At 43.1% G+C, this 15,361-nt stretch overlaps 2 protein-coding genes across 2 annotated transcripts in view; one reads left to right on the forward strand and one right to left on the reverse strand.

The window, feature by feature from the left end:
• Positions 1 to 15,361, forward strand: part of LOC126412541 (allatostatins) — a 532,290-nt gene that overhangs the window by 399,659 nt on the left and 117,270 nt on the right. The window lies entirely within an intron of this gene.
• The window catches only part of LOC126412540 (uncharacterized protein K02A2.6-like), a 471,714-nt gene continuing 459,328 nt past the window's right edge, over positions 2,976 to 15,361 (reverse strand). Inside the window, exon 2 of the mRNA XM_050082185.1 lies at positions 2,976 to 3,089. The gene's annotated coding sequence lies outside the window, so the exon portion shown is untranslated. The remainder of the gene's footprint in view (positions 3,090 to 15,361) is intronic.

The following is a 15,361-nucleotide window of genomic DNA, read 5'->3' on the forward strand; positions in this document are numbered from 1 at the left end:
ACGAAATCAGGCAGTCACAGAATTCGAATTCTCCTTAAAACTGGTCTGTTATGTATTTCAGTTTTTACCGTGAAAATAAACTTATTCATTTGTTTCAGTTCATCTGTGATTTCATTCCAGAATAGTGACAGTTTTGCCTTTCTAGTCCGCAAACGCAGTCTTGGCTAGTATTTCGTCACTAACACTTTCAAAATCAGTACTCGGTTGCAGCGAAGAAAATTCAAAATCTTTTCCTTTTTGCGTCACCAAGTGTGGCTGAGAGCGGTGCTCGAATATAAACAGTGCTATGGAATGCCGTTTACATTTTTCGTTGCTACTCTAATATCGCCGCTCTTGGTATCGCATCTAGAAGTACTGTATGTGTTGGTACGGCGTCGTATGAAAATAAAGGAAAATAACGAGCGGATGTGCCAATTTCTTTTGTTACAAGTTCAGAGCTTCCACAATTAGCTGCAATGTAAAACGGTAGGATGCGGTTCAATGGTTAATTTTGCCAATAAAACTGAGGTAAATGAGGAGCTTTTACGGTGGAAAAGGGAATTATTGCAGTAACGTTCTATAAAGCCGAGAATAAAATCGGCAAATTCCTGATTCGCTCCGCCAACCGCGCACTAGAGCCGTGGTATACGTCCATATCGTGTGGCAAAGGTGAAAAGCGCAGTTAGAAGAGAGTATTTTACTCTCTGGATACAGGAGCAGTGTTTAGCGGCCACAATTTACGATTGCTCCCCGCCTTGTGTTCAGTAGCCAATTACAGCTACTGGATTGCAGAGTACGTCGGATTACCAGTGAAATTGGATGCCGTGGTTGGAAGGACGCAGCCCGTTTACACGTCGCACAGCCTGCGGCTACGTGGAATGTAGGCGCTCAATGACAACTTTCAATATCCACCTGCCTGTAAATAGTATGTCATGTTTCAGCGCAGGCAAGGTCTCATAACCACATCAGAGTTGGCAACAAGACGCTGTTTTTGCAGCTCCTTGGACAGCTTGCGTTTTTACGGTTAAAGGTCTGAAATTAGCATTTGCCCTTATACATTTAATTGTTTTCATTGTCATTCAATAGTAATAGTAGACGATCTAAAGAAACATCCTTCGTCTATTACAGAATTTTTTAAACGGGCAGAAACAGATAAAAATCTTTAGAGGGCAGCAATGTAAGGATACTGTAGCAACGGCAGCGTAAAAGACACACGAGTATATTGAAATCTCCCTTTGAGAATCACCTACAAGTCTGAAACAACGCAACCTACGCAACCGCCCACCCTTCTATTGTAGAATCACTTTGAGCCGCGCTTAGTAAACGAGCAACAAAAGGAGCGGTAGTGTTATTAACGAAATAGTTTTCAACCTGTATTGCCAGATCAGAAAGGTAAAATCATCCCAATTTTGCAATGAATTGATAATCAAATTGAAAAAAGTTTATTTTTATAGTAATAACTGAAATAAATAAAGAACAAGTTGGCTGCCGAGGAAATAAATGTTCAGATAACAATACCCTCCGTAACGTGATAAATGAAATACGGAACGGCAAAGACATTCATTGGAGATCTTCGTATATTTTTCGAAGGGGCATTGTCTCCTGAATAAAGTTGCTACGCGGAAGACCGTAGTAAATATGGCACCCAAGCAAAACTAAATTAAACAGACGAACTGCACGTATGAGGAATACGGATGACAAGTAATTCGCCAGGAAAAGTTGACAGAACTCATAAAAGAATTCAGTGTGCTTCCTCTCTCCTGCCTTATTCTGTTGCTGTTAGAGCAAGTGATGAAAGACCTCTTGAAAGACAGAACTGCATATATATAAATTCATCGAGCCACCTTCACAATTCTGTATTACTCCAGTGTCGTACAGCGGGCGGAAAATACGAACTCCTATATCTTTCCGTGCGAGCTCTAATTTCCCTTATTTTATTATGGTGATCGTTTCTCCCTATGGAGGTCGACGTCAACAAAATATTTTCGCATTCGGAGGAGAAACCCGGTGATCGAAATTTCGTGAGAAGATTCCGCCGCAACGAAAAAAGCCTTTGTTTTAATGATGTCCACCCCAAATTCTTCCCTGGTTCGTGATAATATAAAACGTGCTGCCAGAAATTTATCGAAAGACCTTCCAGTTTGGCTGTATAACAATCACTGCCATTTATTTCATACAATCAGATCATTTTGGTGATGCGCCATTTTCAAGAGCTTACTCATGTTGTTGTGGTCTTCAGTCCTGAGACTGGTTTGATGCAGCTCTCCATGCTGCTCTCTCCTGTTCAAGTCTCTTCATCTCCGAGTAACTGCTGTAACCTACATCCGTCTGAATCAGCTTAGTGTATTCATGTCTTAGTGTCCCTCCACGATTTTTACCCTCCACGCTTCCCACCAGTGCTAAATAAGTGATCCCTTGATGCCTCAGAAAGTGTCCTACCAACCGATCCCTTCTTTTAGTCAGATTGTGCCACAAATTCCTCTTCTCCTCCATTCTATTCGGCACCTCCTCAATAGTTACGTGATCTACCCGTCTTCTGTAGCACCACATTTCGAAAGCTTCTATTCTCTTCTTGTCTAAACTATTTATCGTCCATGTTTCGCTCCCATACATGGCTACATTGCATACAAATACTTTCAGAAAAGTATTCCTGACACATAAATCTATACTTGATGTTGTGGCGTAACAAGACAGCTACGCCACACTGAAGTAGCCGAAAGGCACGCGTAATCTCACGTTGGCTAAAGAGAGGTCTGAAACAGGATACGTAATGAATGGTAGCAAGAAAAGTATGTAGCTGCTATAATACTTAACTTTTAATCCTTCAATTGAATACAGCATTCCTTGAAGATACAAGTGAGACACTATCTTAAAATGGTTAATGGCGCCTTGCTAGGTCGTAGCCATGAACTTAGCTGAAGGCTATTCTAACTGTCTCTCGGCAAATGAGAGAAAGGCTTCGTCAGTGTAGTCGCTAGCAAAGTCGTCGTACAACTGGGCGAGTGCTATTCCGTATCTCGAGACCTGCTTTGTGGTGGCGCTCGGTCTGCGATCACACAGTGGCGACACGCGGGTCCGACATGTACTAAATGGACCGCGGCCGATTTAAGCTGCCACCTAGCAAGTGTGGTGTCTGGCGGTGACACCACACTTGATGTTAACAAATTTCTCTTCTTAAGAAATGTTTTCCTTGCCAGAGTCAGTCTATATTTTATATCCTCTCTACTTCGACCATCGTCAGCTATTTTCTCCCCAGATAGCAAAACTCATCTACTACCGTAAGTATCTGATTTACTAATCTAATTCCCTCAGCATTACCTGATTTAATTCCACTACATTCCATTATCCTCATTTTGCTTATGTTGATGTTCATCTTATGTCCTCCTTCCCGTTCAACTGCTCTTCTAGGTCCTTTGCTGTCTCTGACAGAAATACAACGTCATCGGCGAACCTCAAAGTTTTTATTTCTTCTCCATGAATTTTAATTGCTGCTCCAAATTTTTCTTTTGTTTATTTTACTGTTTTCTCAATATACAGATTAAATAACATCGTGGATAGGCTACAACCCTGTCTCACTCCCTTCCCAACCACTGCTTCCCTTTCATGCCCCTCAACTCTTATAACTGCCACCTGGTTCCTGTACAAATTGTAAATAGTCTTTCGCTCCTTATATTTAACCCCTGCCACCTTCAGAATTTGAGAGACAGTGTTCCAATCAACATTATCAAAAGCTTTCTCTAAGTCTACAAATGCTAAAAACGTAGGTTTGCCTTTCCTTATTCAATATTCTAATACAAGTCGTAGGGTCAGTATTGCCTTAAGTATTCCAACATTTCTACGGAATCCAAAAAGATCTTCCCCGAGGTCGGCTTTTACCAGTTTTTCCATTCGTCTGTAAAGAATCTGTGTTAGAATTTTTCAGCCATGACTTAGTAAACTGATAGTTCGGTAATTTTCACACCTGTAGACACGTGCTTTCTTTGGGATTGGAATTATTATATTGTTCTTGAAATCTGAGGGTATTTCATCTGTCTGATACATCTTGCTCATCAGATGTTAAATTTTTGTCGTGGCTGGCTCTCCCAAGGCTATCAATAGTTCTAATGTAATGTTGACTACTCCTGGGGCCTTTTTTTGACTTAGGTCTTTCAGTGGTCTGTCAAATTCTTCACTCAGTATCGTATCTCTCATTTCATCTTCATCTACGTCGTCTTCCACTACCATAATATTGTTCTCAAGTACATCGCCCTTGCACAGACGCTCTGTATACTCCTTCCACCTTTCTGCTTTCCCTTCTTTGCTTAGGACTGGTTTTCCATGTGCGCTCTTGATATTCGTACAGGTAGTTCTCTTTTCTCCAAAGATGTCTTTCATTTTCCTTTAGGCAGTATCTATCTTATATGTGCCTATACATGCTTACATATGTCCTCTAGCCATCATTGCTTATCCACTTTGCACTTCCTGTAGGTCTCATATCCTTCTAATTTCATACAGTCACCCAGCTAGATGCATACGAGCCACACATGCCATTTAAATACACTGTCTGACTAAGTACGTGGAGCAACTAGAAGACGTGGTCTGACATCAATTAACTTCGTACACGTACACTTCTTCGGAGGGTACATAAATGATTATGTTTACAGCTCTCTCTCACAGCTGCAACAGGCACCAGTATGCCTTAGTGCTGTTAGCGTTTAGAATTGTTACCAGATCTGAGTCAGATGCTGACTTATGACTGTGAAGAACACGGAGATCCCGCGCACTCACGTGAGACAGCGTAGGGGCTTGATTGTCAGTCTCTGTTTGGACGGTTGGTCGAATTGTACAGAACCCAGATTTGTGGGGCATTTGGAAGTAACGGTGGCCCGATGTTGGACTACATGGGAACCTGATGGCATGCACACTCAAGTCAAGGTTTCAGTCCACCATGTCTGAACACCACAAGGGAGGATCGCCCTACTGTGCACCGGGCACATCGTGAACCCTTCACATTATCACCTGCCATCTGACAACGAATGATGGACTCCCGGCAGCAGTTTGCATCGTTTGGCCCTTTGGTCAAGGGCTAGCAGCAGCCAGACTAGGGAATTACCATCCTGTGCGTAGACTGCCATTAACAACACTAACGCTGCGTTGCACTACGCTGGGTGACGATCGTTGACGTACATGACAGTGAAATGTGGAGAGGTTCCATTCATCCAATGCTTTGGAGAGGCCTGTTGGCATTACTCCTGACATCATGGTGTGGGGAGCCAGTGGGTTTGAGTTCAGGTCATGGCTGGTATTGACTGAGGAACTCTAACCGCATGGCTATACTCCACGGACACCCTGCTTCCACATGCGTTACCTCTCATACGACAGCATCATGATGTCATTTGTCAACAGCGCAATGCTAGTCCACATATAGCTCGTGTCTCTATGAACTGTCTGTCTGATGTTGAACCATCTTGTGGGCAGCATGATATCCAGATCTCTCCCCGATAAAACTCGTGTGGCACGAGCCCTGACTTCAACTTCGTCTCAGGGCCAGTACCCAGGATATGAAGAATTAATTACAACAGCTGTGTACCATCATTCTTCAAGAGTGAATACAACGGCTTTACGGCACCGTTCCCAACTGAACCAGTGCACGCATCCAGGACAGAAAGGGTGCAACTTCATGCTGTCATGCTGGACTCATGCTGTCGAGGTCTTCATAAATTGGAGTCTATTTTGTGATTACTGAATTAACAACACATGCCTTCCCAAACAGTGAACTTTCACGCCTTCTGGGTGTTTCACTTTTTTTGGACAGGCAGCTTATACAGAGGTCTAATGGTAAAGCAAGTGCCTGGGAATCGAAAAGGTCGGGGGATCGAATCCCGGTCGGATGGCTGAATGTTTCACCCAGCCTTCAACCTAGCCTTTACTTGTCAATAATATGAAGATTCGCCAGAAGCGATACATGGGTCGGATTCCACGTTAAACTATATGTCCCCTCTCTTCGGTAGGATTACTGGGGTAGATTAGGCACACTCAAGTCGCCGAAGTGGCATCCAATTGAGACACTTGCGCCACACACTAGGTGACCGGGTAAAATTACGAAGTGAAATGAAATGAAATGTCGTGTGGCTAGGGCCTCCCGGCGGGTAGACCGTTCGCCTGGTGCAGGTCTTTCGAGTTGACGCCATTTCGGCGACCTGCGCGTCGATGGGGATGAGCGGAGAAGATCTCCGACCCAGCCAGGAATCGAACCCGGCCCCTTAGGATTGACGTTCTGTCACGCTGACCACTCAGCTATCGGGGGCGGACAATTACGAAGTTGAGAGTAAGCAGTTGAAGGTGTCACGTAGCCGAAGTCATATGATGGTGTGTAATAAACGACTGTGATCGTACTAGAGCCCAGTGAAAGACAGAATTGCCTGTAAGTAGTAGACTATGGGTCTGGAAGTGAACGCAAGCAGAATTAAAGAGGTAAGAATCCCAAACTGTTCAACGCATTACGTCAGTATACCTAGAAGTAAATAAGAAGTAACTTTTTTCGTCTGCCTTCGGAGAGTATTCATGAGATATTGCGATAATTTAAACTAAGTACTACCTATCTGTAGTCACCAGTCTTCTGACTGTTTTGACTCGAGCCGTTACGAATTTCTCTCCTGTGCCAACCTCTTCATTTCACTTGCGACCTACGTCCTCAATTATTTCCTGTACGTGCTCCAGTCTCTCTTTTCCTCTACAGTTTTCACCCTACACACCTCCCTCTAGTATCATGTCTTAAGAGATTTTCAACACTTAGTCACATCTCAAAACTTTCGATCCTCTTCTGTTACGGTTTCACTATAGTCCATGTTTCACCATACAATGCTGTGCACCAAACTTACCTTCTCAGAAACTTCTTCCTCAGATTGAGTCTTATGTTTGACACTAGCAGACTTCACTTGGCCAGGAATACCCTTCTTGCCTGTGCTGGTCTGCTCTTTGTATCCTTCTTGCTCCATCCATCATGGATTATTTTACTGCCTAGGCAGCAGAATTCCTTGACGTCATCCACTTCATGATCACCAATTATGATGTTTAGTTTCTCGCTATTCTCATTTCTGCTACTCCTCATTGCTTTCGTCTCCTTAAGTTCACTCTCAATGCGTATTCTGTACTCATTAGACTTCATTCTATTTAGCATATCCTGTAATTCATCTTCACCTTCACAGAGGATAGCAATAACATCAGAGAATCTTATAATTAATATCCTTTCGCCTTGAATTTTAATTCTACCTGTACTCTTGTAACTTTCTTTTATTCCCGTCATTGCCTCTTCGATATATAGATTGGACAGTACAGGCGAAAAACTGCATTCCTCTCTTATATTCTTTTTAATCCGAGCACTTGTTCTTCGTCTCCCACTCTTATTGTTCCCTCCTGGTTCTTGTACATATTGTATATTACCCGTTTTTCACTATAATTTACCCCTCCTTTTTTCTGAATTTCAAACACCTTGCATCATTTAACATCGTTGAACGCTTTTTCCAGGTCGACCAATCTAGTGAACGCGTGTTGATTTTTCTTTAGTTTTCCTTCCATTATCAACCGCAACGTCAGAATTGCCTCTCTGGTGCATTTACCTTTTCTATACCGAAACTGATCGTCGTCCAACACATCTTCAATTTACTTTTTTATTCTTGGAAAAGGCCGGGAGATACGGGAAGATTTCAATTAGTTTACATCATGGTCAGACAGAGATTCCGAAATCAGATCCTGGATTGTAAGCCGTATCCAGGAGCAGATATAGACTCAGATCACAATATAGTAGTGATAAAGAGTAGGCTGAAGTTCAAGACATTAGTCAGGAAGAATCAATACGCAAAGAAGTGGGATACGGAAGTACTGAGGTATGACGAGATACGTTTGAAGTTCTCTAACGCTACAGATACAGCAGTAAGGAATAGCGCAGTAGGCAGTACAGTTGAAGAGGAATGGACATCTCTAAAAAGGGCCATCAGAAAAGTTGGGAAGGAAAACATAGGTACAAAGAAGGCAGCTGCGAAGAAACCATGGGTAACAGAAGAAATACTTCAGTTGATTGATGAAAGGAGGAAGTACAAACATGTTCCGGGAAAATCAGGAATACAGAAATACAAGTCGCTGAGGAATGAAATAAATAGGAAGTGCAGGGAAGCTAAGACGAACTGGCTGCAGGAAAAATGTGAAGACATCGAAAAAGATATGATTGTCAGAAGGACAGACTCAGCATACAGGAAAGTCAAAACAACCTTTGGTGTCATTAGAAGCAACGGTGGTAACATTAAGAGTGCAACGGGAATTCCACTGTTAAATGCAGAGGAGAGAGCAGATAGGTGGAAAGAATACACTGAAAGCCTCTATGAGGGTGAAGATTTGTCTGATGTGATAGAAGAAGAAACAGTAGACGATTTAGAAGAGATAGGGGATCCAGTATTAGAATCGGAATTTAAAAGAGCTTTGGAGGACTTACGGTTAAATAAGGCAGAAGGGATAGATAACATTCCATCAGAATTTCTAAAATCATTGGGGGAAGTGGCAACAAAACGACTATTCACGTTGGTGTGTAGAATATATGAGTCCGGCGACATACCATCTGACTTTCGGAAAAGCATCATCCACACAATTCCGAAGACGGCAAGAGCTGACAAGTGCGAGAATTATCGCACAATCAGCTTAACAGCTCATGCATCGAAGCTGCTTACAAGAATAACATACAGAAGAATGGAAAAGAAAATCGAGAATGCGCTAGGTGACGATCAGTTTGGCTTTAGGAAAAGTAAGGGGACGAGAGAGGCAACTCTGACGTTACGGCTAATAAGGGAAGCAAGGCTAAAGAAAAATCAAGACACTTTCATAGGATTTGTCGACCTGGAAAAAGCGTTCGACGATATAAAATGGTGCAAGCTGTTCGAGATTCTGAAAAAAGTAGGGGTAAGCTATAGGGAGAGACGGGTCATATACAATATGCATAACAACCAAGAGGGAATAATAAGAGTGGACGATCAAGAACGAAGTGCTCGTATTAAGATGGGTATAAGGCAAGGCTGTAGTCTTTCGCCCCTACTCTTCAATCTGTACATCGAGGAAGCAATGATGGAAATAAAAGAAAGGTTCAGGAGTGGAATAAAACTACAAGGTGAATGGATATCAATGATACGATTCGCTGATGACATTGCTATCCTGAGTGAAAGTGAAGAAGAATTAAATGATCTGCTGAACGGAATGAACAGTCTAATGAGTACACAGTATGGTTTGAGAGTAAATCGGAGAAAGACGAAGGTAATGAGAAGTAGTAGAAATGAGAACAGCGACAAAACTTAACATCAGGATTGATGGTCACGAAGTCAATGAAGTTAAGGAATTCTGCTACCTAGGCAGTAAAATAACCAATGACGGACGGAGCAAGGAGGACATCAAAAGCAGACTCGCTATGGCAAAAAAGGCATTTCTGGCCAAGAGAAGTCTACTAATATCAAATACCGGCCTTAATTTGAGGAAGAAATTTCTGAGGATGTACGTCTGGAGTACAGCATTGTATGGTAGTGAAACATGGACTGTGGGAAAACCGGAACAGAAGAGAATCGAAGCATTTGAGATGTGGTGCTATAGACGAATGTTGAAAATTAGGTGGACTGATAAGGTAAGGAATGAGGAGGTTCTACGCAGAATCGGAGAGGAAAGGAATATGTGGAAAACACTGATAAGGAGAAGGGACAGGATGATAGGACATCTGCTAAGACATGAGGGAATGACTTCCATGGTACTAGAGGGAGCTGTAGAGGGCAAAAACTGTAGAGGAAGACAGAGATTGGAATACGTCAACAAATAATTGAGGACGTAGGTTGCAAGTGCTACTCTGAGATGAAGAGGTTAGCACAGGAAAGGAATTCGTGGCGGGCCGCATCAAACCAGTCAGTAGACTGGTGACCAAAAAAAAAAATTCTTCTGCATATTATTCTCATCAGCAACTTGAATACGTGAGCTGTTAAGGTGATTGTGCAATAATTCTCGCGCTTGTCGCCTCTTGCAGTCTTCGGATTTGTCGCAGATTTAGAGATGGGCTGGTTACGACGCTTGACATTTACGGAAGCTGAGCGGCTGGGGGTGGGTGTCACCCATATGATAGAGGGTGCCCTCGGCGGCCGGCAGAACGACTTGAGCAAACAGGGTGCGCGCCGGCCGGAAGGGGCTCTGAGGAGCCGCAGCCAGAGGGCGCTCTCAACGAGACCGCGGGCGGGGTGACGTCACCAGCACGGCTGCCGCGATAGGCGCCACAAAGCCAGTCGGATAGCCACAGCGCAGAATCGTCCGCTACTGTACCGTGCCCATGCTGACGCAGCGAACAGTTCTACTTCTTTTACTTCACTCCTTTAAGACCACTCATGCATTAGACCAGATTCATTACAATACACGACACAGGCTTTCATACTTCCTACAAAACGACTACTTCTTTCTTGTTATTTGTTATTGTCCGTTCTGTGGGTACGGAGATGACATTTTTACAATTAACGGTGAAATACACTACTGGCCAATAAAATGCTACACCACGAAGATGACGTGCTACAGGCGCAAAATTAAACCGACAGGAAGATGACGAGATATGTAAATGATTAGCTTTTCAGAGCATTCACACAAGGTTGGTGCCGGTGGCGACATCTACAACGTGCTGACATGAGGAAAGTTTCCAACCGATTTCTCATACACAAACAGCAGTTGACCGGCGTTGCCTGGTGAAACGTTGTTGTGATGCCCCTTGTAAGGAAGAGAAATGCGTACCATCGCGTTTCCGACTTTGATATAGGTCGGATTGTAGCCTATCACGATTGCGGTTTATCGCATCGCGACATTGCTGCTCGCGTTGGTCGAGATCCAATGACTGTTAACAGAATATGGAATTGGTGGGTTCCTGAGGGTAATACGGAACGTCGTGCTGGATCCCAAAGGCCTCGTATCACTAGCAGTCGAGATGACAGGCATCTTATCCGCATGGCTGTAACGGATCGTGCAGCCACGTCTCGATCCCTGATTCAGCAGATGGGGACGTTTGCAAGACAACAACCATCTGCACGAACAGTTAGACGACGTTTGCAGCAGCATGGACAATCCGCTCGGAGACCATGGCTGCGGTTACCCTTGACGCTGCATCACAGACAGGAGCGCCTGCGATGGTGTACTCAACGACGAACCTGGGTGCACGAATGGCAAAACGTAATTTTTTCGGATGAATCCAGGTTCTGTTTACAGCATCATGATGGTCGTATCCGTGTTTGGCGACATCATAGTGAACGCACATTGGAAGCGTGTATTCGTCATCGCCATACTGGCGTATCACCCGGCGTGATGGTATGTGGTTCCATTGGATACACGTCTCGGTCACCTCTTGTTCGCATTGACGGCACTTTGAACAGTGGACGCTACATTTCAGATGTGTTACGACCCGTGGCTCTACCCTCCATTCTATCCCTGTAAAACCCTACATTTCAGCAGGTAATGCACGACCGCATGTTGCAGGTCCTGAACTGGCCCTTCTGGATACGGAAAATGTTCAACTGCTGCCCTGGCCAGCACATTCTCCAGATCTCTCACCAATTGAAACCGTCTGGACAATGGTGGCCGAGCAACTGGCTCGTCACAATACGCCAGTCACTTCTCTTGATGAACTATGGTATCGTGTTGAAGCTGCATGGGCAGCTGTACTGTACACGCCATCCAAGCTCTGTTTGACTCAATGCCCAGGCGTATCAAGGCCGTTATTACGGCCAGAGGTGGTTGTCCAGGGTGCTGATTTCTCAGGTTCTATGCACCCAAATTGCGTGAAAATGTAATCACATGTCAGTTCTAGTATAATATATTTGTCCAATGAATACCTGTTTATCATCTGCATTTCTTCTTGGTGTAGAAATTTTAATGGCCAGTAGTGTATTAACATTAGAAAAGAGATAGACTTGAATATGAACACTATGCAGCGAAGGTTTAATGATGCTGCGAGCTATGTTGAAAAATGGTTCAAATGGCTCAAGCACTATGGGACTTAGCATCTGTGGTCATCAGTCCCCTAGACTAAGACCTACTTAAACCTAACTAACCTAAGGACATCACACACATCCATGCCCGAGGCAGGATTCGAACCTGCGACCGTAGCAGCAGCGCGGTCCCGGACTGATGCGCCTAGAACCGCTAGCCCACAGTAGCAGGCAGCTCTCTTGATTTACCAATAAATAAATCAACAGGAAGTGTAACAGAGGTAACAAAACCTTCGCTTTTCATCGAATGACTCTTTAATGCATTTGCTCCTTCAAAAGCAGTTTTGGCATAGAACCAAAACTGCTTTTTCGTGCACCGAGTCACTGCCTAATTCACAGAAAGCGTTTCGACTCACATTTGTGAACCTGGGAATTATCACTCAAACATTTCATTCCCGTTGGCAGCCGACTGAGTATAAATGCAAAAAAATTGACGTACCTGCCATATTTAGTGGCAAATCATTGGTGTGTATTGGAACTGGGGTGTCAGTGATTAAAACAAAGGCTTTTTTTTTGTTTGCGGCAGGATGTTTCCATAAAATTTCAATCACTATCTTTCTCCTCCAATTTCGAAAATATTCTGTTGACGGCCACCAACGTAAATGATAATCATGATAAAATAGGAGAAATCAGAGCTGGCACAAAAAGGCTTAAGTGATCATTTTTCCCGCACGCCTTTCGGGACTGGAATGGTAGTGAAATAGCATAAAGGTTATTGGATGAACCCTCTGCGAGGCACTTAATTGTGAATTGCAGATTAATCTAGTAGATGTAGATGTAGCCGCAGATGTGAAATGTTTATGTGTATACTAGTGTGTACGTATTGTATTTATACGTGTGAAACTGATTCGAAGACTGCTGTGAATTTATTTCAATATTTAACATCTATTCTGCTCATATCTGACAATTAACATACACACGCTTTCGACGCGCTACAGAGTGTTTTATGGCAGTTCAAGAAAACACGACACGAAGATGAATTCTCTAAATGCTGATTAATTATTAAAGTAAATTTATAACTGTCTTCGCCGGCCGGAGTGCCCGAGCGGTTCTACGCGCTTCAGTCTGGAACCGCGCGACCGCTACGATAGCAGGTTCGAATCCTGCCTCGGGCATGGATGTATGTGATGTCCATAAGTTAGTTAGGTTTAAGTTTTTCTAAGTTCTAGGGGACTGATGACCTCAGCTGTTAAGCCCCACAGTGCTCAGAGCCATTTGAACCATAACTGTCTTCCCAAAAGTTAAAGAAATTAATTATGAATACACAGCTTGCTTTACTCCATAAACACAAGTTTCCATTACCCAAAGAATAAAAAAATAGCTCGCTTTTTGATCGCAGGTACATGACAGTAATATTGCCTGGGTCCAGTTTTCGTTTGACGCAGCACATATATTTCCTTGTGCTAGAGGTGGAATAACCAACAATACAATAGCTTCGTTTGCACTGAGCGAAATTTCTATGTTTTTCCAGCTCATTCCAGATAACAGTCCTCTTCTAGTGCGACACATTTGCAGTTGTATACACTGCATCACTTACTTTTCGTCCTATATCCGCTACAAGCTCACAAAACACAGCTTCATTAAAGGTCATCTGATCCCAATAATCCGTCATTACTACTCTACAACAGCAAGACCGTACACTCAACCTTCTTGCTAAGTCACGACTGTCCTGCATTTCTGGACGCTTCAGGGAGCACAAGTTAACGAGTACGAAGCGACCGCAGTGCTGTAGTCTAATACTCGTCTTAAACGGGGGACGCGGTGTGACTGATGTAACAGCGGCGCATCTGTTTATAAAGTATGCAAACCGCAACACTGTATCCGTACTCGCCACGTTTCTGAAACCTATTACTCCTTTTTAAATGTGAGATAACCCGTGGCCCATCCTTTCCTGTAACTTCGTTAAGTTCTTATGAAAATGTATAGCGTGGTATACCATGTTAAATCCAATCAAGTGCAATACACACGGGATGTACTGGATTTTCTGTTGATGCTTCGTTTCTGAAGGGAACCGCAAGTCTGACCAAAATTCTGTGCACAAAGATTTGTTACTGTTTCTATACATGGCCGTCACAAATACTTGGTGGTTGTAATGAAATTGCAACTACCCACGGAGGTCAACTGGGCGCTGTAGCTATCTTATGGCAGAGTAACTTGGTAGATACGCTAATGCGTTAATGAGGAACCGATTTCCGCTGGAAGAAATTAGTTCCATTTTCGGCCAGGAGCTGCAAATCTTACACTGGGCAGTATCTCCGGAGCCCATACTGAACTAATTGTGAAAGCGGCGATTGGTAATATAATCAACATTATGCCTTTCACACTTGTTTGACCTTTTCTGTCCACCTCCAGTTACTTATACCTAACGTATGGAAACATTTCTATATGCCCTTCTTGAATTCGCAAATCCAGATTTCCACTTGGTGACCAAAACTGGAACTAATTTTTTTCCACCGTAAATCGGTTCCGTATTAACGCATTTAGAATACCGACAAAGTTTCGTCGCCATACGGTAATTACAACCCACACTGGGCCTTGTAAGTGGCTGTAATTATTATAAGCACCAACTATCTTCCAGTACTCTCTAGCAAGAATATTGGGCTGTGGCTGACTACACCGCCTCGTTTTCCCTTAAAAACTTGGGTTTTGATGGCGAAGAGAACTGCTACGATTCAGTACTGGTGCTCATGTCTGTAAAGGATCAAATGATGGTTTCAAACTATGAAGGTACACTACAAAACTAAGTTGAGAGTATTAACTATTAATGTGATGTACGTTTTTTTCCTATGGTTCTAAAAGTCAGCAAATACACTATACGCTAACAATAATAACTTTGAACTTCAGCCGGCCGTGGTAGCCGAGCAGTCCCATAGTGCTCAGAGCCATTTGAACCGTTTTTTGAACTTTAAATATCGACCAATAGATAATAACAGGTGACTTAAATGGTTTCAAATGAAAGTCTTTTGCTGTCTTCGCTGCCGTTTTTGAACAAAGACGGAGAACTTATATATGAATAAGAGATAATTCAGACCGTCGTTTTGCACAAGTTTTAAGCTCGGTGTATGCTATTCCTTCTATCTCCAGTATTTCAAAGAGTGCCTCCACAACCTATGTGCTAACATCAAGATTCCACATATCGTTCGTACAACGAAGAACGTGGCATCAGGTATCAGGTCGATATGTCACGTGCATAGCCAGTGATATATTCGCTTTCTGTGGGACCTGAAGCCACGTTTTACATTTAAATGTCAGTTTTATACGAATCTTTCAAGAGGCATACTGTACATTGTTGTATCCTGAGTCAAATATGTGTTTTTTTTTAATTCAAAGGTTTTTAGACAAAGCCCTACAGCAGACGGCAA

This window comes from Schistocerca serialis, chromosome 7 (genome assembly GCF_023864345.2).
Source record: "Schistocerca serialis cubense isolate TAMUIC-IGC-003099 chromosome 7, iqSchSeri2.2, whole genome shotgun sequence".
NCBI lineage: Eukaryota > Metazoa > Arthropoda > Insecta > Orthoptera > Acrididae > Schistocerca > Schistocerca serialis.